Source organism: Manis javanica, chromosome 5, assembly GCF_040802235.1.
Source record: "Manis javanica isolate MJ-LG chromosome 5, MJ_LKY, whole genome shotgun sequence".
Classification (NCBI taxonomy): domain Eukaryota; kingdom Metazoa; phylum Chordata; class Mammalia; order Pholidota; family Manidae; genus Manis; species Manis javanica.
The window spans coordinates 138,226,807-138,250,952 of NC_133160.1; the positions used below are offsets into that span (position 1 = coordinate 138,226,807).

The window sequence follows — 24,146 nt, forward strand, 5'->3', positions numbered from 1 at the left end:
TTATCACTCTACTCCTTGGTATGAGTTCCACAGGGAATGAGGGAGCTTATATGAGGCTATCCATCATCATATTTCAGTAGTTTAAATTTAAAACCATTTAGATACCTATCAGTAGACAAGTGGGTGAATAAAATTTGGTAGATGTATAACACTGAGTAGGATATGAAATCTCTTACAGTCAAATATGAAGTCAGACTGATTAAACAAACTTTCTTCTGTATTATCGTTTTTCCAAAAATTGAATCTGTAAATATTGCATGGCCCTTAAAGTATTAATGCCATAAAGGACAAGTGTACTGAAATTAAATATATTTGTACATATGTTTAATTTCAGTATATATATATATTCTATTGCTATGAAATTTACTGTTGATTGAATCTAAAAATTATTTCATGGGTGGTCAACCCATTTTGATGACTAATCTGCTGTACCAAAGCCGAACGTAGATTAGCACATGTTAATTCATTTTAGTCCTATTAAAAACCAAAAGGTAGATTTTGGCATTGCAATCATTTATCTGAAATACAAAATATTTAGGTGGCTTTTCTCGAAAGCATTTATGTTACCCACTGGACCAAAAGTTTCAAGTTGGGTATCCCTTGGACCATGTAAGCTCAATAATCAAGAGGCTGTATATAGCTGTGAAATTTATGTATACAAAGAGGCCAATTTCACATTAGCATGGCTTCATTATAAAGAAACATCTGTCCATATTTGTTCAACAGCTCATCCTTGTATCATAGTAGTCAGAGGAAGCTGTTCAATATATAGAGAGCATGATGCCATAGATTATTCCAAAGTAGTTCCAGTATGGTTTTGATCTAATCAAAATTATAATAGTAAATGTTCTCTTATTTCAAGCTTTGGCTCCTCTTCCCCCATTCTGATGCCTGTAACTCCATCCCATTCCCTTGTCCTGTTTATTCTTTTTACTTGTCTTCTTTGACTCATCTCACCTCTTTTTTTCTTTTTATCTTAGGTCTGAATAGGCCATGGAGAAAGACAGAGTAGAAGGGTTTGCAACTCCTACTCTAATTGATATTCAGTAAATTGATATTTCTACTTAAGTACAGATCCCAAGGCACAAAACTAGATGTCAGTTATAAGGAATTCAAAACCTGATTGGGGGTGGGTCTTATTAGTTTGATAACTGTTGAGAGGTGGTCAGGGAGGGGATAATTACTCCCTGGGGAGTCTAGCAAAGAATGAGTATGTCCCGGGAGTAGAAGAACCATGGAAATGGCAAATTCAGCACTCCTCAATGGATAGAAGTCCAGGTCAATAAGCTACTAGACAAATTTTCAAAGGCCTGAGAAGTAGGGTCCATATCATAGGGCTAGAAATCAGTGCTGAATTACAGCCTAGCAAAGTTGAAGGATTAGGGAAAAATGTCAGAATTAGAGTGGGACTAGCAAAGCAGGACAGGAAAATAATCGACTGGTCATGTATTTCAAGTAAATATTCAGAAATATCAGGAATGAGTGTCATCACTGAAAACCAACTTTTAAATCAGGTAAACACAAAATATATAAAGTCTAGAAAACAATACTATTACTATGGTATTTATTTCATTGCTGAATGTATAAACTGTGCTGTATAAAGCTTGACAGGGACAAGTGCTACTGGACTTGCTGAAGTATTGGTATTAGTAATTAGAAATGAGACAAAAGGAGGAATAATGTAGAATGTTAACTATATGGTGAGACATTGAAGTGTTGATTACAGATTCCCTTTCCATACTAAACCAAGGGCATGATTATTTCCAAAGTGCTGATTATGTTGAATTTATAATTCAGGGTCAAAAAGCCTAGTTACGTGGACTACCAATCAGTCAGAGCTTCAAAACCAATAACTGATAAGATGTTACAAGAAAATGACTTCCTGATACATTTGCATTTTAATAAGAGAAGTCTTGAGTACTCTTCAAAATTAATCTTTAAAGTTAGAACTATGAGGAGGTGATGAAGATGTTTATGGGCAGGAAATCTTATCAAGGGACCTAATGTGTATGTAGTATAGGTAACCATCTTATTCTCTTAAGGATAAAGTTAAGTTTGTCACAGATATCTTAATATACAAATAAGAAAAAACAGAATTGAAGCTTTCCTTTATATTGTCATTTTATCACAGACACAGAAAATTGAATACCAACTCTTAATTCCAATTTGTACTAGTCTACCTCAGATAGCAGTTCCAGCTAGTTTTCAACTTCTGCCATACTTAAACTAAGTTTTTCTTTTGATTTTATACTCATAATTTTAATAATATTCTTACATTATCATTGAAAATTACACTTACATGTTTGTGTCCCCCACGAGAACATGATCTTTTTGAGTATAAAACTTCATGCAATTCTTCTCTACTTTCTTAGCAAGTGGAATGCTAGTATTTGGTTCTCCAAATGAAACAAACAAAACTCTGATTTGTGACATTTGCCAATTTTTGAGATATAAATATTCCCACCATGACACATGAGCAACCAACCTGCCTTTACTGAACTGAATGTAGATTTGGGAAGGGATCCACGTAATTGGTTCTTGGAAAACCTCTGAGATCTGGCCCTAACACTTTACTATTTATTGAAATAATACACACTGAGTGCTTATCATGGGCTAAGCATCATGCCTTGCCCATATAATTTATTCAATAAGTATCCAAGCCACATATATTCAGCCCTATTTAGATTATCAATGAATTTAAATCCCAAGGCAAAATACACTTCTGAAAAAGTCTGAGCAAGCAGAAAGAAATCAGAGGTAATATGACATTATGACAACATATACAATCTCCAGACTTCAACTGCCTAGATTTAAATATTGGTTCACATATTTAAGAGCTGTGTGATCTTGGTCAAAGGAATTGTGATGATGATAATTACAGCTTTTCTATCACAAATGATGTGTGGACAGAATGCATTTATATATTACAAGTACCTAGCTTAGTACCTAACACAGAGTGAACAACCCGTATCTGTTAACTAATTTACCTTACTTTTAATATTATAGAGAGCCATCAAGGACTCATACACAGTATAGATCCCCTATTTTAATTATAGAGTTGAATTCACTAGTTAAACAAAGTTGGACATTTCAAGGGAAGTCCCTTTCTGAGAGGTGAAGATATGCCTATTTTAGAAAATTGTTTAACTAGAATCATGAAAGGTTGTTTTTTTTTTTTTAAGTATAATAGAGAATCAGCTGCCACATCAAAGAACAAATAATGGAAACATTTCCAAGAAAAAAGTTTATTTCTTTGCTATCTAATATACTGAGTTTATGCATTCTGGGGCTGATATGATGGGGTCCCAAATGCATTCTCTTTTCTGCCATTCATAAAATAGATAAAATATTGCCCTTGCTTACTTGGCCTAAGGTAGCACACTACCAAATCTGGAACACAGAAGCTCTAAGCAGTCAGTTAAAGAGCAAAAACAGGGCAGAATGGAGAAGGTGATTAAATAAGCTCCACTACATGTCATTGGTGAGAACATCTTTATACAGGCATATCTGAGGCTGCAAAGTGGTCTGAGACATAGGCTTTATCCTGGGGCACTCATGTGTTCAGCTAAAAGGCAAGGCTTCTATTACTAAGGAAAGAAAAGGAGAACGGATACAATGTGGAAGTCTTTGCCAGATGGGCTAATCATCAGAAATGCCTCTTTGCTCAGAGGCAAATGGGTTAGGTGAGGGGTCATGAAAGGTAAAAGAGAATGTAATCCTCTGGAAGATTTTCCAGGTTTCCATTAATGGCCTATTACTTTCATTTTCTTCCCAAATGACCTTCAAAGCCCTAGTAATCCCTAATTGTATTATTTTAGACAGTGTAATTATTTTGCCTTGCTTGCTGTTCTAACTTTAAATGCAATTTATATATTCTGGGTTGCTAATGTAGCTAAATACATTCAATTGGAGCAGGAGCTCTCACCCCTTAGAAAGTAATGAACCTTATCATAGGCATAATCCAGCTGGTTCAAGCATGTTAGCTATTAGCAGATGTTCTTTTTTGTCTGAAAGATGGATGGCTCTTCTTGATTCTCCTCATCCTGATTTTTTTTAAATGCTTAAAGTTTACTATTTCCAAACAGACATCACAAATAAAAAAATAAGATTCATAGAAATGCATCAGTAAAATTTCATGTATTTTCATCATATCAGAGGAAAATTTTACATGTTTTAGAATATATGGCTAAGAGCAAGATTTCATAGTACCTGAATTTAAGATATTTAAAGCACAAGTAGCTTGCTTCTGAATTAGTGTCATAATTTTGTGCTGCCTTAAAAGAAAGGAAAAAGAAAAATGTATCTTAATTGGTAATTTAATTTCACTTTGTTTTGTTCTGCTCTACAAGTTTTCTAACTGAAGCTGTGTCAAAGAATGTCAAATAACTATCCTTATTAATATGCAATACCCTTAAATGTGGGGCTTGTTTACAATTAGCCAATTATTTCAGAAGCAAGATGTTAGTCATGCAGATTACATTAAGAATAAGACATAATTTTCTGAAATTTTTTAAAAAAACAGATAATTTTATTTTTATTCATAATGCTACAAATTATACTACTTTTCATATGCTCTAAAAATAATGATATTATTTTACCCATTTTGAGACTGTAGCTAAATTGAATAGAGGAATGACCTAACTCTTACCCCACCTCTTACTCCAACTCCTTTGTTGTGTAATGACCAGGTCTTACAGAAATAGAAGCAAACACAATGTGCTTTAGAATTAGAGAGATCTGGAGCCCCTGACCTTACTCTTTTGTAACCATGTGAACTTGGAAAATGGGCTTGTCCTTCTCTATCTCTTCTCTCCCTTGAACTTCATTCATTTTCCCCCAGCCTCTTTCAGGTAGACTCATCTGGGAATCTGATTTCTGTTTGAGTTCAGTCAAGGATAGGCACCTTCAGAAGCAGGGACAAATTATTCTCCTGGGGCCTGAAACTTTGAATATACCTGTAACTCCAGGGAGAGGAAATGCCTGGGCAAAATACTGCTAAAACTGAAATCAGTCAAAAGGAGAAATAAAGTTTAAAACCCATTTATTGCTTACAAACTGCAGCCCAGGGCCATCTCTCTTTCCTGCTCCAGCAGAAGCAAACTAGCCCTCCCCCTAACCTCTCAGGTTCAGATAAGCCCTCAGTTGCCCAGGTAATTACCCAATGATATGGAGATGGACTACTTCTATCCACCCTGAGGAACACCTGTTGATAAGCAGATGTACTAAAGGCAGGCAAGATATTCTGGAAATATTACAATTTCACCCACAGGCCACCCCTCCAGAAGACTTGCCTTATAATTTACTCATTTCCCCTCTTCTGCAATGGTCCCTGGGTGAGAAAACTGGAGCATTGTGATCAGATTAATGACATAGAATAGTAACAGCAATAAAATCATTATAATCCTCAAGCTGGAGGATTCAGCTAGGTTCAAAGTCCTATGCAGATTAAGTCCAAAATTCATCCATTCCAGCCGTCATGTGGCAGCTGCAGCCACGGGGCACATCCAGGCCACAAGGACTATAGAAGAAAATAACTGTGATCTTTTGGAGCCTCTCTGCTGTTACTCCAGGAATACGCAGGAGGCCAGTTCCCAGGCCTTTTCCCCAAGGTGCCAGAAGGGCCAGCCACTGCCAGTCCATGTGTTGAAATGTCCAGGGCCATATCCATTCAACAGTATCTCCAGGATTTAATGCAGTAGGGGCTGGCAGCAGGATATTGCTCTGCTGGCTGTATTCTGGCTTCAATAAACTCTTCTTTGGTTTACACACACAGTTGTATATCCACAGAGCTCAAAACTCCTTTACGGAGCTTCTCATTCAAATGCTGTAGCACTGTTCATAGGTGAATTGACCAGCCTTGTAGACTATTGGGCAACAAACCATTGTACCTCTTTATCATGCCTACTGTGGTAGGGCTATATGGTACATGAAATTTCCTCTTTATTCCTAATTATTGCACCCATCCTTGTAATGCATGTCCAGTAAAGTGGATGCCTTGATCCCTCTCAATCACCTGCAGCCAGCCATAGGCTGCAAAGAGATGCTCTAGGACCCTCTTGGTGGTTTGTTGATCTGCACAATGTGCAGGAAAAACAGCCAATAGTCCAGTAGCTGTGTCCACACTAGTCATACATAGCACACTGATATTCTTCTGATACGGGCAGAGGCCCAGTATAGTCTATCTGCCACCTGAGGAGGGCTATTGGCTCCCAGTGTAAGCCCCCCTAAGAGCACATGAGGCACTCCTCTCCACGGGCTCAGGGCCTCTTCTCAGCCTCCCTGACCCACAGGGCTCCAGCTGGCAGCAGGAACAGCAGCAGCAGCAGCAGCCTTTGGCTCAGGCCGTGGTTGGGTGACAGCATAGCCAGCAGTGGTGGTGGAGCTTCCACCACCACACAAGTGCAAATACACATCCATTGGCACGAGTGCCACTTCTCCAGATCATCACTAGGGGCATCCCTTCCAAAGGTCACACCCGTTATGACAGATTTCGGGTTCAGAAGTCCTGTCACCTACCGCCAGATATAACTCTGGGGAGAGGAAATCCCAGGGCAAAATACCTCTAAAACTAAAATCAGTCAAAGGGAGAAATAAAGTTTAAAACCCATTTATGGCTTATAAACTGCAGTCCGGGGCTGTCTATTTTTCCTGCTCCAGCAGAAGCAAACTGGCCCTCCCCCTAACCTCTCAGGTTCAGATAAGCTCTTGGTTGCCCAGGTAATTACCCATTGATAATGGAGATGGACTACCTCTCTCCACCACTGAGGACTGCCTGTTGATACTGTAGATGCACTAAAGGCAGGTGAGATATTCTGGAAATATTACAATTTTACCCACAGTTCCCTTATAGAAAAAGAATATGGAATTTTACATATGAAGTTAGGAAGAAAAGTGAATACTTACATTCAGAAAAGGCATCATAACAAATTATATATTTGAAGAAAACAGAACAAATTCTTAAAGAAATGTTCAAGACAAATACCACCCATATCACAAAATCCATACACAAAAATATTTTTGTATTAATTTTCTCTTCAGTGTTTATCCCCTAAATTATTTTTTCTGCATACTTTTCATATGACAATGATCTGAATAATAACACTCTTTCTAGAAAGATTAGAAAGATAATTCTGCATTTATTTTTATATGGTTGAACAAAGTTTGATTTTTTTAATCTATTATATATAGAATTTAGACAAGTTTCTTTTAATTTGACAAATTCTTCTTGGTGATATGTAAATATTTAGGATTGTTGTTAAAAAGAAACAAGAGGCCCAAAGTGGAGTCACTTAAGTTAAGCCCCACCAAGACTTAACACTAACCTAATTGTAGTTTCAGCCTATTCCTGGAATCGAATTTTAAACCAAGCAGTCTGGAATTTCCTGACCAGAACTACTGAGGTAATCTGCTTGATAAAATCCCCTGCACTTACCCCTAAGGAAAGGTGACCTTGCCTAAAACAGTTCTTTCCTTTTGCTATTAACTTCCTTGTTCCACCATTTCTACCTGTAAAAGCCTTCTGTTCTGTACAACACCTTGGAGCACACCCTGTATTTGTAGGATGAGCTGCTGTTGGATTCATAAATTGTTGAATAATGCCAATTAAATATTTGAATTTGCTTAGTGGAGTTTATGTTCTTTAACATTGTCAAATATGGGTAAATATCAGGGTTCTCTTTTTTCATGTATTTAATATATTTGTGTGATATAAGAAGTTATGAGAATACATATGCAGTCATTCAGATGACCAAATATATATTTCCCACATATATTTGGTCTTCATCCACAGTTCCTGAAAACACTTCAGAGCCTTACAGGTGAAATGCATGTTATGTCTTGTCATGTTAATGAGAGACTTTTGGACCCCAACCAAGGATGGGGGGCTAGAGATTTAATCAGCCAATGGCCAGTGATTTAGTCAATCATGACTATGCAGTGAAGCCCTTACAAGACCCCAGGAGAAAATCTTATCTCTTTCGTGGCCCCTGTTTCTCTGTTGGAGAGTTTCCATGCTTGGGAACCAGAATGTGTACATGTGACACTGAGCCAGGGCCCAAGCTCCATGAGGCTAGAAGCTCATGGGACCTTTCTTTATGTATCTCTTCATCTGGTTGTTAACTTACTTCCTTTATTAAACTGGTAAATCTATTTTCCTGAGTTCTATAAACTGTTCTAGCAGATTAATCAAACCTAAGGAAGAGGTTGTTGGAACCTCTAATCTGTAGCCGGTTGATCAGAAGCACAGGTAACAACTGCCCTCCCACACACATGCACTGGAATCAGGTCCAGGAACCCAAAAGGAACTGTACTACTGCCCTGTGGACCAACACAACTTGGAACACTTTTCTACTGATAGATTTCAATATTTAACCTTGCTGCTTCTTTTAAACCTTTTTGTTCCTTCTCAACCTACATACTTCCTGTCTGAAGTGCCCAAGACACGTTCCTATTCAGCACCACCCTGCACCTTTTTGCTATAATAGCAAGTGAATTGACATAGCAGGGGTCAGAGGGTTTCTGGAGGGCATTCCTACAATTTCATGACAGCAGTGACTTAACTAAATAAAAAAGGACCAGTAAGCCATAAAAATATATCCTACAAACAATCCCTGAATTTATCCCTAACTCAATCTCTTCTTAATTGGGTTCCCCAGAATGGCAGTGGCCTCTCCAATATGCACATTAGGAGGGAAAGAGAAATGAGAAATTAGGAGGGAAAGGAAAACGAGCTCTTAATGAGTAGGGCTTGAAAAAAAATTAGTCTTTTATATTTCACAGAAACTGTGATTTCTAAATATATTGATATATTATTACTTACCAAAGCCTTAGAAGGGACCTATGCCAGGCAGGGTCTGAGACATAAGCTTTATTAATTGTTCAAGGCACATGTATCTCTGGGGAAGACATGTGTAAGTGGGAGAGGAGAAAGTTCGGCATATTTCTTCCTTGCTTTCTTTCTGCTCTGGGGGTGATTTAATGGCAGTGGCTGTGTCCCTCCCTCACCATCATTTTTGTTGGGTGGCCCTTCTTCCATGTCTCCAGTTCTCACTGGAGAGAAAGACTGAGGGCTTCTTACTTTGGCTCCATCCTGCCAGCATGCAGGTTAACAGTGGCTGTGGTTCTCCACCCAACAGCCAAGGGCTTATAATGCAGCCCTTCTCCTAAAAGTACAACTTTCTCTCCAGTAACAACTTTATTCCCTTGCCCATACACACCCACACATGATAATGGCTTCCTGTTTTTGCCAATTTTGGGTCACTTCAATACCCCGTCATGATTCTCTTGATTTTGCTTACTCCTCTGTAACAAGTTCCTTCATTAAGATATCTCCAGTCATCTGAGTTAGATTCTATCTTCAGCAGCACCCTGAGTAATACAACAAGTGACTTTCATCTCCTTAAGCAGCAGTTTCTCTATCTGTAAAAAGAATTAAATAAGATCTGTTTCATAGATGTGAAGCTGAAATGACACAGTGCATGGAAAATACCTGTCAACAATTCATTTGTGCCATTGATTGTTTTTCTTTTTAAAAACAATGAAACTCATTCATTCAAGCGCACAGAGAACCCCAGTCTCTAATTATGACCTAATATCAACCATAGTACTTCTCAGACCATTAACAAATATCACAATATTATTGTGACAGTATTATTGCAACAATACTTTCATAAAATATAACACTTGGGAATTCTCAGGAAAATAAAATTAAAAATAAAAATCATGCAAAATAGAAGCCCCATTTTTATTATTAGAGTCAATGTATACACAATTGCATTTCAATAAATGCAATTGTAATAAACATAATGAAGAAAAACACATGCACACACAGTCATGGAAGCGTGTGCCTTGGCAACTAATATAGAAAGAACTTAATCCTGTTGAGGACCCGTAACAGACAGCTGGCAGAAGAACATCACTCCAAAGCCCACAAGTCAAATCACAGTGTATTCTAGCATTTTATTCTGCATGTATTTCATCTTGGTTGAGGATATCTGTAAAGATCAATATCATTGCATATCAATAACTCTCCTTTTCTCTCTGTCTTTTTGTCCTTGTTTATTCTTTTTTTACTCGGTTATTTTGTAGTTAAACTCTCCTGGAAAATTCACTCACACCCAAATTTCTTTTAGGCAGTTATTTACTAGAAATGGTTTATGCTTTCATCAAATGCCTGCTACTAACAGTAGAAGCTGTGCCTTATCAATATACAAGTCATCTGGTGATAATCAAGAAGGCTGTCAATATGCACAACATGGTCTGCTCTTAACTTGATGTCCATTTATACTATTTTATTTTCAGGCAGTATGAAAATAATTCCTAGTTTATTGTTGCATGTTGGCAAAAATCACATGCCCTAGCTTCTGATTCAGTTTTCTCATTTGGAATTAAGTTTGAGTCCTCTCAGTCATTTTCCTTGTCCAAAGCTAGTTCTGGCTATTGTTCATGTGGCATAATAAAGAAGAAAGTCAACGTCCAGGGGAATGTGTGTGTGTTTGTGTATTTTCCTTCTAAACCACTGGTAGGTTTTAGCCTTTCAAAGATAAAGGTACTTATTTTTAATGAAAAAGCTTAGGTAGGGAAAAGAAAAGGAAAAGACTCTTGAAGGGAAAGAGAGAGGTTTCATTTGAATGCATACAGGGAGTGTTGCCATGGAAACCTAGTTCCAAGTGTGAAAAAGACCATTTATTCGCCTGTTATTGGGAAGTCCATCATGTGCTGGCAGGTGCAGAAAACCTGCTCTGATTAGTGCAAAAATTTAATTTTCCAAAGGGATTGGGTATGGATGAATGGTTTAAATAGTGACAAGGCTTTCCCCAAAAACTATAGTCATTATCTAAAACTCTGGTCCTAATGACAGGATTATCTATTATCTTCTCTAATTAGTGTCATTGCCTAAATGCCTCCTGTAACTGCTCTAAAGACAAGAAAATGTAAAGGACATGGAATCCCTTTATAATCCTTTTATTGATTGTTATTTTTCTTAGGCCAACTAAGCTTCATATATATCATACCATATATCATTCATATTGAATTCTTTTGACCCTCTAGTAGTATTTACAGAGAACACTATGGGAGTTCTGCTTTGTACTACAAGTGTAGTGAATTTTACTATCTGAAATCCACACAGATAACAGAAAGTGACTAGAGGTTTGTCGTAAAATCCGTACTAGTCCACAATTGGAAGGTACTTTATGCTTTGGAGAAAAAAAATTCTATTAAGGTCCACTCAATTTTTGTTAATAGAAATATGTTGGAATAATTGCTTCTTCATATGCTAACTATATGACCTTAGGCAAGTTACTTAGCCTCTCATTGTCCATTTTATTCATCTTTAAAATAAAGATAAGAGCAATGCACTACAAGTTGGTCAAGGAAATCAGAAGTTTTAATGCAGGGATTGGCAAACTTCTTCTGTAAAGTACTAAATAGTAAATATTTCAGGCTTTGTGGGCATGCAGTCTAAATGGCAATTAGTTAACAATAGGAAATTAATGAGTGTGGCTGTGTTCCAATAAAACTTTATGTACAAAAGCAAGCAGTGGAGCTGAATTTGGCCCATAAGACATAGTTTGACAACCCTGATTTAACACATAAAGAGTTTAAAATAGTTCTTATTTCAGAATAAGTGTTAAATAAGTTTCAACTCTACAAATTACACTGTGGACATATTTTTGTTGATTTTAGTTTAAAATAAATAGAGCACTTTGAAGTTATCAGTATATCCTCAATATTAGTAATTCAACTGAGTCATAATTAAATCAAGAAGAAATTTTCAAGGCATGCAGATGACAGAGTTTTGAACTCCTTTGTGCAATAGAAGATAATAATACTAAGGAGATATTATTGTGGAGATATTTCTACTGCAATTACAGCATGATATATTGTCATAAACAAAAGGAATGAGTAATTAAAATGTGATGAGTACAATATGTTGACCTGTGAAGATTATTAATGTACAGTATTCCATTGTGTATATGTACCACATCTTCTTTATCCATTCGTCTACTGATGGAACATGGGGAAGACAGTGTAGCACAGAGAAGGCAAATAGTGACTCTGTGGCATCTTACTACACTGATGGGCAGTGACTCCAATGAGGTATGGGGGGGACATGATAGTGTGGGTGAATGCAGTAGCTACATTGTTTTCTCATGTGAAACCTTCATAAGAGTGTGTATCAGTAATACCTTAATATAAAAAAATACATACAACAAGTACAAAAAAAGAAGATTGTTAATGTACCTTTGTATGAGGGTATAATTTTAAATAGCAAGAATAAGGTGGGCATCAATGGGAATAGCAGTTGAATTGAGATATAATTAAGACTGAAAAATGACATTTGCTTTGGGAGAAAAGTATCCTCAAACTGTGATCACAGCTGATTATACAAAATAAGCCTTTAATGTCACTGATCATCCTACTTGTGTCTCCTTTTCATATCAAAATATGGAAACCACTTGAAATTGTAACAGTGAAGTGGCAGGTGCTGAAATTTCAAATGCCTAGTTCAATGGCAATAGAAATATTTTAGTTGTAAAGCTTCAAGAGTTAAAGGACTAGAGTGCCAAATTTTCCCTCCAGAAGTAGAGTTATGGACTGCTTTTTAATTGTGTATATGTACCACTCTTCTTTATCCATTCATCTTCTGATGAAACATAGGGAAGACAGTGTAGCACAGAGAAGGCAATATCCTAGGTGCAGTTTACCAAAATGATCATGAAATAACAACCCATTTCTCAAATTATTTAATCCCAGACCAACTCAATCCTCCAAGTGTCACTTGTAAATTATCCATTAGATGTATGATGTATAACACAGACCATAATTTACAAAGAAATAAAGATTAGCATTAAGTAGCATGCTTTACTTTTTCTGGAACAAAATTTATTGACCAATAAAGACCCCAAAAGAAAAATCTGTGGTAGAAGATTAAATTTTCTTTTCATCTTGAGCAATTATTTCTTTGAATAATTTGATGACAAATCCCCTGGAAAACTACATTACAACCGATTTAACTAATCATGGAAATACATGAAAACTTTTGTTGGCTTTGTGATTTATGTTTGGTTTAAATCATGAAAGTATGCTGTACAAAGATTTGAAGTTGGCCCATCTGTAAATTGTTTTTTAAATTGTATTTTATAGATTTTCAGTGATTCTTAATTACAAGTGTTAAAAAGGAAACAGCAAACCCAAAATGGACTCATTTATGCAAAACCCCACCAAAACTTAACTCCTAACCTCATTGCAGCTTCTCCCAGAAATATGATCTTTAATCAGCAAACCTGGAGTTTCCTGGTCAGCACTGGAGTTAATCTTTGTATAAACCCCTTTTGTTCTCTTTAGGATGGTGGCCTTGCGTAAAACAGTGCATTTTTGCCGATAATTTCCTTTTTAATGCTCCGATTTGCCTTTTAAACCCTATTTCTGCCACTCAATGGAGCTCCTTTCCTATTTGCCAGATAAAATGCTCCCCAGTCCATAAATCATTGAATTAAGACAATTTGGTCTTTAAATTTACACAGTTGATTTTTTGCTATTTAACACAATGCTCATCATGTTTCTCTGGATGAATAAATTTAGAGCTGCATTGGAAAGACTGAAAACACAAAGATCTTGCATGTCAATTTCTGAGTTTTCAAAATGACTACTAACTCTTAACAATGGAATACTCCATAGTATTTTATTATTTGTGTTCTATGCAGTGTGTTTGTCTGCTAACAAAAGACATGAACCATGAAAGTGTATGTATATATATATATATATATTAGCATGAATTTGCCTACTATTTTACCTAAGATAGACCCTATTTAAGTTTGTTTCAGCAATCGATCTCTGTTTGCCTCCCCAAAGTACCCCAGTTTGGAAATAATTTATGTAGATGCACTAACCTTCAGTTACCTATTTATTCCTAGATGCTATTGACAAACATTTTAGTACCTACCATATGCCAAACATTCTTTAAGCCCATGTGTTTTTTGCTTTAATACATTTATAAATAAAGTCATATTAATTATTGAAGAGCTCATAGAATCTTCTACTCACCCTAGGGTATTAAAGCAACTATTACAAGCTATTACTGCTCATAAGTAACTGCCCTGGCTTCTGATACAGATGGACTTTATAGGCAAACTAAATAGTCTTTACTGAAATTAGAAAATTAAACAGAAGTAATTGTCACAGTTGGCTGTCATACAGCCCTTATATCAATGCAGCATCAGGGTCTAGAACAGACTCCCAGAGTTTTATACAGCTGTGAGGTTTGATCTACCTGGCATTATATATTAATATGAAGTCCCTTGCACTTCCAATACACAGGCAGATGGAATTAAATTCAACTTTACTAACCAAGGTTTGATGAAGGCCAGTTGGAACAGGGTATTTGAAATTGCCTTATGTGGAAATTGAGGTAAGCAGACTGGAAATAATCCAATAAACATTACCTAGCACAACACCTTGCCCATTACTGATTCCCAGATGAATTTCCATATTAATCTTGAGTGTGCCACATGCTTCTTCACAAATTATTTAACTTGATGTTTATAAGAATCTTAAAAAGGATTCAGTTAACATGATCCCAATTTTACAGATGAGAGAACTAAAGTTTGTAAAAGTTAATATATTAACTTTTTTAATGGCAACAAGCTATGTGGCTTATAGGACAGAGGAGCATACAAAATGTAAATTAAAATACATTTGTTCATTGTCTTCCATGTTCACATACTCAGAATTTAAACCTATTCCTGCAATAATAGTGCTGCACCCAGATCTGCTCTCCTTTCTTCAGAGATTTTATTTTTCTTATCTACTATGGCAGGATCTGACCATTTCTGTGCACTTTTCTTTTTGTGTCCTATTAGATGTCCATATAGAGGGAAAAGATAATCTTTTTATATCCTAATGACAAAATGATATCCTATAACTTTGGTATTCTGTTTGGTAGAAGACAAAGAATAAACTCAGCCCACACTCAAAGGAAGGATATTATACAAAGGCAACCACCATTGGATCTCAAGTTAGAGGCTGTCAAGTGCATTCACATCCTAAACAAGCAAAGTTTACTTCATCAGTTAAGGAAGGTACAGCTCCAGACTGAGAAAAGAATGGAGATGGAAGAACTAGCATTGTGTGGAACATTAAAATTCTGCAATGGGAGAAATGGCACTTCTGCAAATGCTTTTGTTTCAGAACAATGGCTACCTCTCTCAGACTGTACCAGAGAGAGAGAGAGGCCAGAGTTACTTTAAGAGGCTATCAAAGTTCTCATGACTCTTAATCTGGGGTAACCAAACATTCAAGGGCTGTGAGACCCACACAGAAAAGAGCTACCAAATCTTTTAAATCATGTTCCTAAAATCTGGTCACACATTCTATTTCCAAAAGAGCTTCAGAGACTAAATTTAAACCACGGCACAATAAACCAGATGAACCAATCTGTTTTAAACATGAGGCATCCAGGCTTCAACTAATTTATAGGACAGTTTTATGAAAGGAAATACTCTACTCACAAAGTTGCAGATATTAAAGGTGGGGCAAAACTCCCTAGAAGAGGGTTGCCTGGGACCAGTATTCTTATCCTTAACCTGAGGGATGAGCCTTGTAGGTTCTGAAGCCAAGTTTCATGCCATAAAGAATTCACAAATTGCCCAACTTCTTTTCTCAAGTTCCAGTGGGAATCATCCCAACCAACTCCTGGCTCTGGAGAATCATTAGTATCTTCAGCTATTTAGGCCCAGGTATAGGTTACTCTAGGCAAGTTTAGGCAAGGAGGGAAGAAAATGGAAAAGAGAGACAAGGAGAAAAGAAACTTTAAAAAGAAAGAAAAGGAACAGGCAACACTTCCACTAACATTACCACAAACTTTATTTTTAAACCAAAAGCATGTCATAAACTTTTTTTTTAATATAAAGTTTCCCCAAATGGCCTATGATCTAGTCTCAGCTATAGCTACAAAAATGGTACCCGTGCTTGAAAATGTCTTTTCCACATAGTAAAATCCTGGCTTTAAGGCCAAAGTCAAAAGCCATCTGCTCTAAGGAATCATCCGTGACATCATTCCCTGTCCCCAAACAGCAGGATCTGACGTCCATACCCTGTCAAAGCCAGTTCTGAAGTTCCTCCACTGGTGATCTTGACCATCTCTCCTCACATTCCATTCTTTTCTCCTCACTTCTCCTTCTAGGAATTAATAATCACTTTTGAGAATAATTACCTTTGAGAATTTATTATATAAACCAAAACTATGAATACTCCTCATTATCTAACAAATCTTATGATTCAGCTACATCCTTTGATTTTCTGAAGAGGAAAGAAGGTAAAAGAAGAAGGAACTTGTACGTGCCACGGAGCGAGGAGGTCGTGCAGCTTGATCCACTTTCAGTCTGTCTGCCTCCACAGGAGAATGAGCTAAGGCTCAGTCAGTTTATTAATATTTACCAAAGGCACAGAGCCATTCTGGCTCATTTACCCAGGTGCTAAATAGTATGAACTCTTTCAAAAGGACTGAAATTTCAATCATGGACACATAAACATGGGCTTAAATATTGCTATTATTTGTTTCTTTACAAAGAATTGCAAAACTGAACAGTAATATATAATTTGCAAGGGTGGGGCTTGGATCTTAAGCATCTAAGTGATCTCCAGCACTTAGCAGAGTGCCTGGCACATTGTAGGAGCTCAGACTTTGTTGAACGCAAACATCCCTTGCTTTTCTAATGTTTGCCTTCTGCAAAGACCTACATCAGCACCTGTTTTCTGTAATGAAAAGAAATCCAAAGAGGTTTTTAGCTTTTACAAAAAGAAGGCGAAAAGCAAAAACAACATTCAACATTTGTTTTGCAGCAAGCTGTAACAGAAGCAGGGTGCACCCTGAGCAGGGAGAGTAGCCCCACCAAGCTGGTTCCTGGGGCTGCACTTGGCATCTTAGTGTCAAGCCACCATAGCTTTCACCATGTCTGTGAGCCTCTCTGCTTTATCTCAATTTTTTAGATGCATCTGTTAGCAAGATGTGTCCCAAGATATCAGAAAAGCCTCAGAAGAGTTATTTTGGGGTCTGGGAGTTTAAAAATATAACCTATATAAATTAATGGTAGTTACTTCTTTGCTTGATACCATTTTGGCTTACAAAAGGCTTCATAGGAATGCTCTACTTTCAGAGAGCAGAGGAAATCCGTAAGTTCTTAAAAAGTGCCTATATACATACAAATAAATATACTTAAAAATTGGGATGGAACTATATATATATATATATATATATATATATACACCCTATTTATTTTTAACTTGGCATCACATGGTGAGACTTTTAATATGTGATTTTTTTATAGCAACATGATTTCACATACATATACACCATATTTAATTCACTACATCTATGATCATATTGTGACATGTGTAGGTGCATACATGTTTTTTTTTGTAAAATATCAAACTTGCCTGCCTTTGAAAATATCTTTCCATATCTATGGTTATCTCTGTCTTTAAATGCACTATTAAAAGTAAAAATATCGATGGAAGGATATACACAATTTAACAGCTTACATTACTTCCAATGTGCCTTTTAGAAAAACAATGTTACCAATGTTAATTCCTTTTAAAAGTTGACCTATTTTTTTGAGCAAAAGTTAGTAATTTGCTTTATTATACACTGGTCAGTTTTGTCAGCCACTGTTGATATAATAGTGAACTAGACATATTTCTTGACCTTAAAACCAAGCATACTGGACTAGCTGTCAAAGATATTCTCTATCATAGATAAAACAAAAAGGAAGGACAGTTTTGTGATGACTGTGCTTTATGTGTGGGGGAGGTTGGGGAAGTGGGCTTGAAACAAGGAAATGGATGGCCAAAAGGCACATGAAATGGTGCTCCACATCGCTAATCATCAGGGAAATACAAATTAAAACCGCAATGAGATATCACTTCACATCAGTTAGGATGGCCAATATCCAAAGCACAAGAAACGGTAAATGCTGGCAAGGATGTGGAGAAAGGGGAACCCCCCTACACTGTTGGTGGGAAGGTAAATTGGTACAACTCCCGTGGTCCCGTGGAAAACAATATGGATGTTCCTCAAAAAACTGAAAATAGAAATACCATTTGACCCAGTAGTTCCATTCCTAGGAATTCACCTGAAGAAAAAAAAATGTCTGATTTGTAAAGATATATGCACCCCTATGTTTATCACTTCACTATTTACAATAGCCAAGATATGGAAGCAACCTAAGTGTCCATCAATAGATAAATGAATAAAGAAGATGTGGTACATATACACAGTGGAATATTATCCAGTCATAAAAAGAAAAGAAATCTTGCCATTTGCAGTGACATGGATGGAGCTAGAGGGTATTATGCTCAGTGAAATAAGCCAGGTGGAGAAAAGTGATTTCACTTATTTGTGGAATATAAAAACAAAGGAAAACTAAAGGAACAAAACAGCATCAGACTCATAGACACTGAGAAATAACTAGTGTTTATTTACCAAGGGGAGGCAGTGAGGGTGGGTGTGGGTGTGGGGAGGATAAAAGAGCACAATAATTTACAATCGCAATATAAGTTGATCATGGGGCTGTTGAACCACTGTGATGTACATTTGACACCAACATAAAATTGTATATTAACAATACTTTAATTAAAAGAAAAAAGTTATATAGCCCATACAACCATGAGGAGACCATGGAAGTCATACTATCATATACCCAGAAGGGGAGAGAACCACACCTATTTAATAAATAGCACTGATAACTACCAAATATATGTTATCTCATTTAATTCTCATACAACCCCGTGGAGTATGTATTTGTTTCACTATTTTAAAGATGAAAAACTAAGCAGAGAAAGGTTAAATAACCTGCTCAAAATTATGCAGGCTATAAATAGTGGGGAAAAGACTAAAACCAGCCCAGTCTCACTACAGCTTCCTTAGGCATCACTCTATAGTACTGACAAGGGAGAGAAGAGAGGTGTCTAAAAATCTACTAGATTAAAAACAAAGTAGCAATTACATCAAAACTGCAGAAATGCTTCTTTTTATTCATTACCTCTCTAATCTTTTTCCATAACTCTTCCAAAAAGTAATCTTTAGCAACCTTTTTGACCTTAGCCCTAATAAAATATTTCCCAAATGCTTAGTTTATGGCTTGTGCTATCTATCTGATTTTTGATAAATGAGCCAAAAGTGAGTGTCAAGTGCTGCTTGCTTGAGAATCATACTCTTGTACATAATCCTCATTTGTATTCTTAAATCTAATCATGATGAAGAGTTTTGATTACTATGAAGTTGATGTCTTTAGCTCAAATAAAAGAGCCTCTTAGGCACTAATCTTTATTTGGTTTCCTTTCTATTTTGTATTTGAATTAGATATTTAAGGAAACAGGAAAGGATACGTAGTATGCTGAACAAAAAATATTTATGAGAAATGGAAACTGAATCTGGAGGGTTCAACAAATTAGGATAATATAACCAAATATTTATATGGAAAGCATACAAGTAGCATAGATATAGAAAAGTATGGACAGTAAGACAAAGTTCATGTGACTAAAATTTCCAATGTACAGAAAAAAGAAGTTCACATAAAGTTCAAATGTAACCATCTATGTAATGAAACAAAATCTTGGTGAGCTACTAAATTGTTGCCATATTTACCTAAACAAATGTAACAAACCTTATCTGGTAGAGTGTAGAAGCTTTAAAATGTTATTCTTCCTACGTATTTGTTAAAGTGTTTCATTTCCTTTTATATCAAATGCTATCAAAATTAAGGCTCATGTCCTTATTCACCTTTCTAGTTGAATCAATGCATTCAAGTGTCCTCATGCCAATTTTCTTAAGCTGTTCAATAAATCTGTCATAAAGAAGATGATCTAAAACCTGCAACAGATGCACTAATCAAATCAGTTGCAGCAAAATACACCATTTAGTGGCATAAGCATTTCAATATCCAAAAGCATTGGTATTTAGTAGACCAGAAAGCTGACTCATAGGAAATCTTTTTTAATGTAGCAAAAATAGCAACCAATAAACATTTTTAAATATACAGTAGTTATTGTGGCCATGGCGTAAAATATTTCCTGTTAAAGACATAAGCATTGCACAAACACAATTAGATGCTGGGTTCTTCAGATAAGGAGCCAATACTCTATACATGGTAGTGGTATAAAATATCACATTGGAAAACAATAAATAGTATTGAAAGGTGACTCAAAATTTAAGAGTCTTACATTTTCCAATAAATCCAGAATCACTTTTAAAAACTCATAATGAATGTATAGGTGGAAATCATAAAACCAGGGATCTGTTTATAATTCTAACACTAATTACCTGGTCGATCTTAAACACTGAATTTCAGTGCTAACAAAAGTAGTGAGCCTGAGTTATTCTTTAGTGTGAACCTTATCATTATTAAAATTATTTTTTATAGGAAAATTTTAAATTGTAGTCAATAAACTATTGCAGGGTTAACAAACATTACCAGACAATACTGCTCTAAAAGAAAGCTAAGCGAGTCATGCTAGATTAATATTTTTGTTTTGTTTTATCTTGTGTAATTTTTCTGTCCTTGAAGAAATGGTTCAGAGTATTATTGTTGATATTTCAAAAAACCAAAACAAAAAAGCCAAAAAATAAAAAATGCCCTAAATTGTGGAAATGAAAGAATGTTTTTGTCAAAATATCATTTTCAAACAGGTGAAAACATGATACCATACAGAGACAAATGACCACATATAAAAATGTATTTACATTATTAATGAGGAAACCAGTGAAATGATTTATAGCATTTAAAAAAAGTTAGATTAAGATTACTAGGTTAGAAACAAAACTGTCTAATGCTTTTATAGGGCAAGAATAACTACCATCTTTAATATTATCTTCCCTGTCAGTCAGAAATCTAAAAGTTCGTGTGTATGTATCTTTGTATTACCTGGGCTCTATTAAATAGTGAAATAGTAAAAAAGTTAAACACATTCTCAATTCTCCTAGAGAATTTAAGATCCCACGGACAGTAAAAAATATAAAATGTTAACGCAGAAAAACAAACTACCACTTAACAGAGCATCTAGATTTAATGGATCATATGTTAAATAAAAAAAGCATGCAAAATCTGGGGCCTAAATTCAGTGAGCAATTGCACTGGGAACATTTGTATACAGCCTGGATCATCATTATTGACACTTTGGAACAAAAACAATTCCACACTGGAGAGGGAGGTTTGGAATACGTGCTTATATCAAGCTTGCCTATGGTGAAGTAGAAAGACAAAAATAATTTCTCTGGAAATTCCCAATGACAAGCCTATACTTAGAAATTTGTGGTCAGAAATCAAACACATTTGTCAAAAAAGGAAATGTGATCATTAGAACTTGTTACTCTCAGTAGTCTGGGAACAACTACCAAAATATCCTCCTTGGAGGAAATTATTTTAATTTCAGTCCTTTAAGGATTCCCATAAAAAAGTTACAAATAATGAATTCATAATTTAAAAAACTAACAAAAATTTTTTTAAACCCTATGAACAGGATAAACTGAACTGATGGCAGAATTAGTTCAGCAACAAGTGAAAACAATATAATGAAGAAAAACAATTTTAAAATCGGCTATAATAAATAAAACAGGAAAAAAGTATGAACAAAGAGCCTATCAAAATGACAAGGCAGAACTGAGGTAAATCCAATATTATTTCCAAAAACTGAAGCAGAGCTGATAGATAATTAAAAGTAACCACAACAACTGGATAATGGATCTCAAAAAAAATTACACAGAAGGCACCACAGAGATACTAAAAGAAGGAAAATTTGAGAAAGTAGTTAGAAATCATGGAGGATATATCAATGATACCTTAATTTTTTTTAAAAAATGGAGCATAAGATTAGAATTTTTTTACCTGAAAATAAACAGGGTTCCTGAGGAGATATGACATTAAAAATACATAGTAGCTGATAATTTTCCTATAATCACTGAAAGACACAACTGTCTGAGCCAAGATCAGGAATCCCAAGCAACATCAATATAAAGATATCCACACCTAGACACACATTAATAAAGTGAGGGCCACTAAGGATACTAAGACTCAAAAGAAGATAGAAATATATTACCTCAGAAGAATTAAAACTGGACAGACAGTTGACTTAACAAGTTTAGAAGCCAGGAAATAGTAGGATTTATTTTAAAAGTGCAACACAAAAAAACCTAAAATTCTATAGCTTGGTACATTTTATTCTGTAACAAAGGTCAAATCAGACAGACATAGATGAACAAAAGTTAAGGAAGTGCACTACTTGTTGATTATAGTAAGGAAACGTCTAAAGTGTATATAGGAATAAGTAACATAACCACAAAAGAAAAATAATCATGACATAAAGTGTAAGCTACTAACAAATCTAAACAAACACTGGCTATATAAAAATAACCACAATGTCTAATTTGTGAAGTTAATAAAATAAAGGTAGAATTAAATTATGGATATCTAACATTACCAAGAAAGAAGTGATTTGAGAAAAAGTAGATCTTTTTCGTTTTGGGAGAAGGTAAAGATATTAATCAATATTACAACTTAATTTGAAAATACATGATAAAATGTCAACTGTAAGTGATGAGAAAATACAAAATCTGAAGACTCAGAGGGAAAAAATAAAAGGAACAGAAGTTTCTTTCAAAGGACTCAAGAAAAGGGTAGGGAGTGGGGAGGAAATAACATACTTGTTGCAAGAAAATGCATCGCCCTGGAGAAAGACACTGGCATCCTAGGCCTTAGCAAACATTAAAAATAATTTTCTTGCATATATAACATCTTCACAGACCATCCACTCCTTGTCTTAACTCACACCCTTCAAGATTCTGCTACTTCTCTTCAACATCCAATTTGAGAAATTTATAGTTTGTTTCAGATATTGCTAAACTTTATTGGGTCACAGGGCTCTTAGTGTCTCAGTAAGTTTTTTCATTGTGCCCCTAGGCCAGAAGAGAAACCTAAATGATTTAGCACAGAATTCTATCCTAGCATGTTTAGATGAGAGGGAAAGTGTTAGGGAGAGATGTGGTCAAGGAACTGCATGGTTTGGGTAAAAGAAGGAGAAGGTCCTAAAGAGAGAGCTCTCAAGAACTGCAGAGTTGCTGAGATGGCCTGTGATTTTCCTAACTAAATATGCCCCTGAATCCCCTGAGGGATACTCTCCTTCTCAGGATATCAGCAGCTGATTTGAATGATTATTTCTTGAAGGATTTCTAGGCAGGTTGGGAAAGGAACAGAATTAGTTGGTCCCCATGATCAGGAATAGATATCCCTAAGGAGAAAGGGAGATCTGAAGCCTTTAGTCTGTCTGCAATGGAGTGACTGCATTTGAAAGCTCTTTTCAGGTTATATATACATATAAAGTAAAACTATAAATGAAATCTATCATGCATGTTATATTTAAAGGGAAACATCTCCCATAGATTAATATGAGAGGGAAGATATAATTTCATTATTTCCAAGAAGTTTACTCAATATTAAATAGCACCTCACGTCATACCATCTTAACTTTTTTTTTCTTTTAGAAATTTCCCTGTTTAAATTATTTCTGTAGCCAATTTGATTCGGGGAATATAATTCTTAGGTGGGTATAAAAATTACAGAGAGCTGATGAATGGTTATTCAGCCCACATTGAAGGAATGAAGATAAATTTTGATAGGCAAATTAAGATGTAATCACTAATGCTACCCCTTATTTAAAGATGTAAGAGAAACTCCACCTCAAGTTATCCTACAGATTGCTGCTTAAAATTATTAAACTGTGATAACAAATTGACTTTCACTAGGCAGAATACTCTTTGGTTTTTAAAAATATCTCTGGAGAATTGGCCCTTGAGAAAATGGTATTCACAGTATGCATTTTCTGTTGATTAATCTTTAGCAGAATTGTCATTAAATTTGATATTTATGTCTCTTAGCCATATGCCACATCATGCATATGTTGTGTATATAAAATTCAGAAGGCTGTCATATTATTTTCTTTCAATATGAAAGAGTCATATATAGGAAGATTATTAAAAGTATCTTTATATTCAAAGAAAGTTTGCCTTGCCCAGATTCTACACTGCTTGAAGAGGAATATATTTTCTCTATAAATATATCACATAACTCAGATATTTTAACACATTAATTCATTTA

General features: G+C 35.5%; 1 long non-coding RNA gene across 1 annotated transcript in view; it reads right to left on the bottom strand.

Annotated features, from left to right (window-relative positions):
• Positions 1 to 7,154: 7,154 nt before the first annotated feature.
• The window catches only part of LOC140849408 (uncharacterized), a 112,908-nt gene continuing 95,916 nt past the window's right edge, over positions 7,155 to 24,146 (bottom strand). The window contains exon 3 of the long non-coding RNA XR_012131157.1: positions 7,155 to 9,417. This is a non-coding gene — a long non-coding RNA (uncharacterized lncRNA). The remainder of the gene's footprint in view (positions 9,418 to 24,146) is intronic.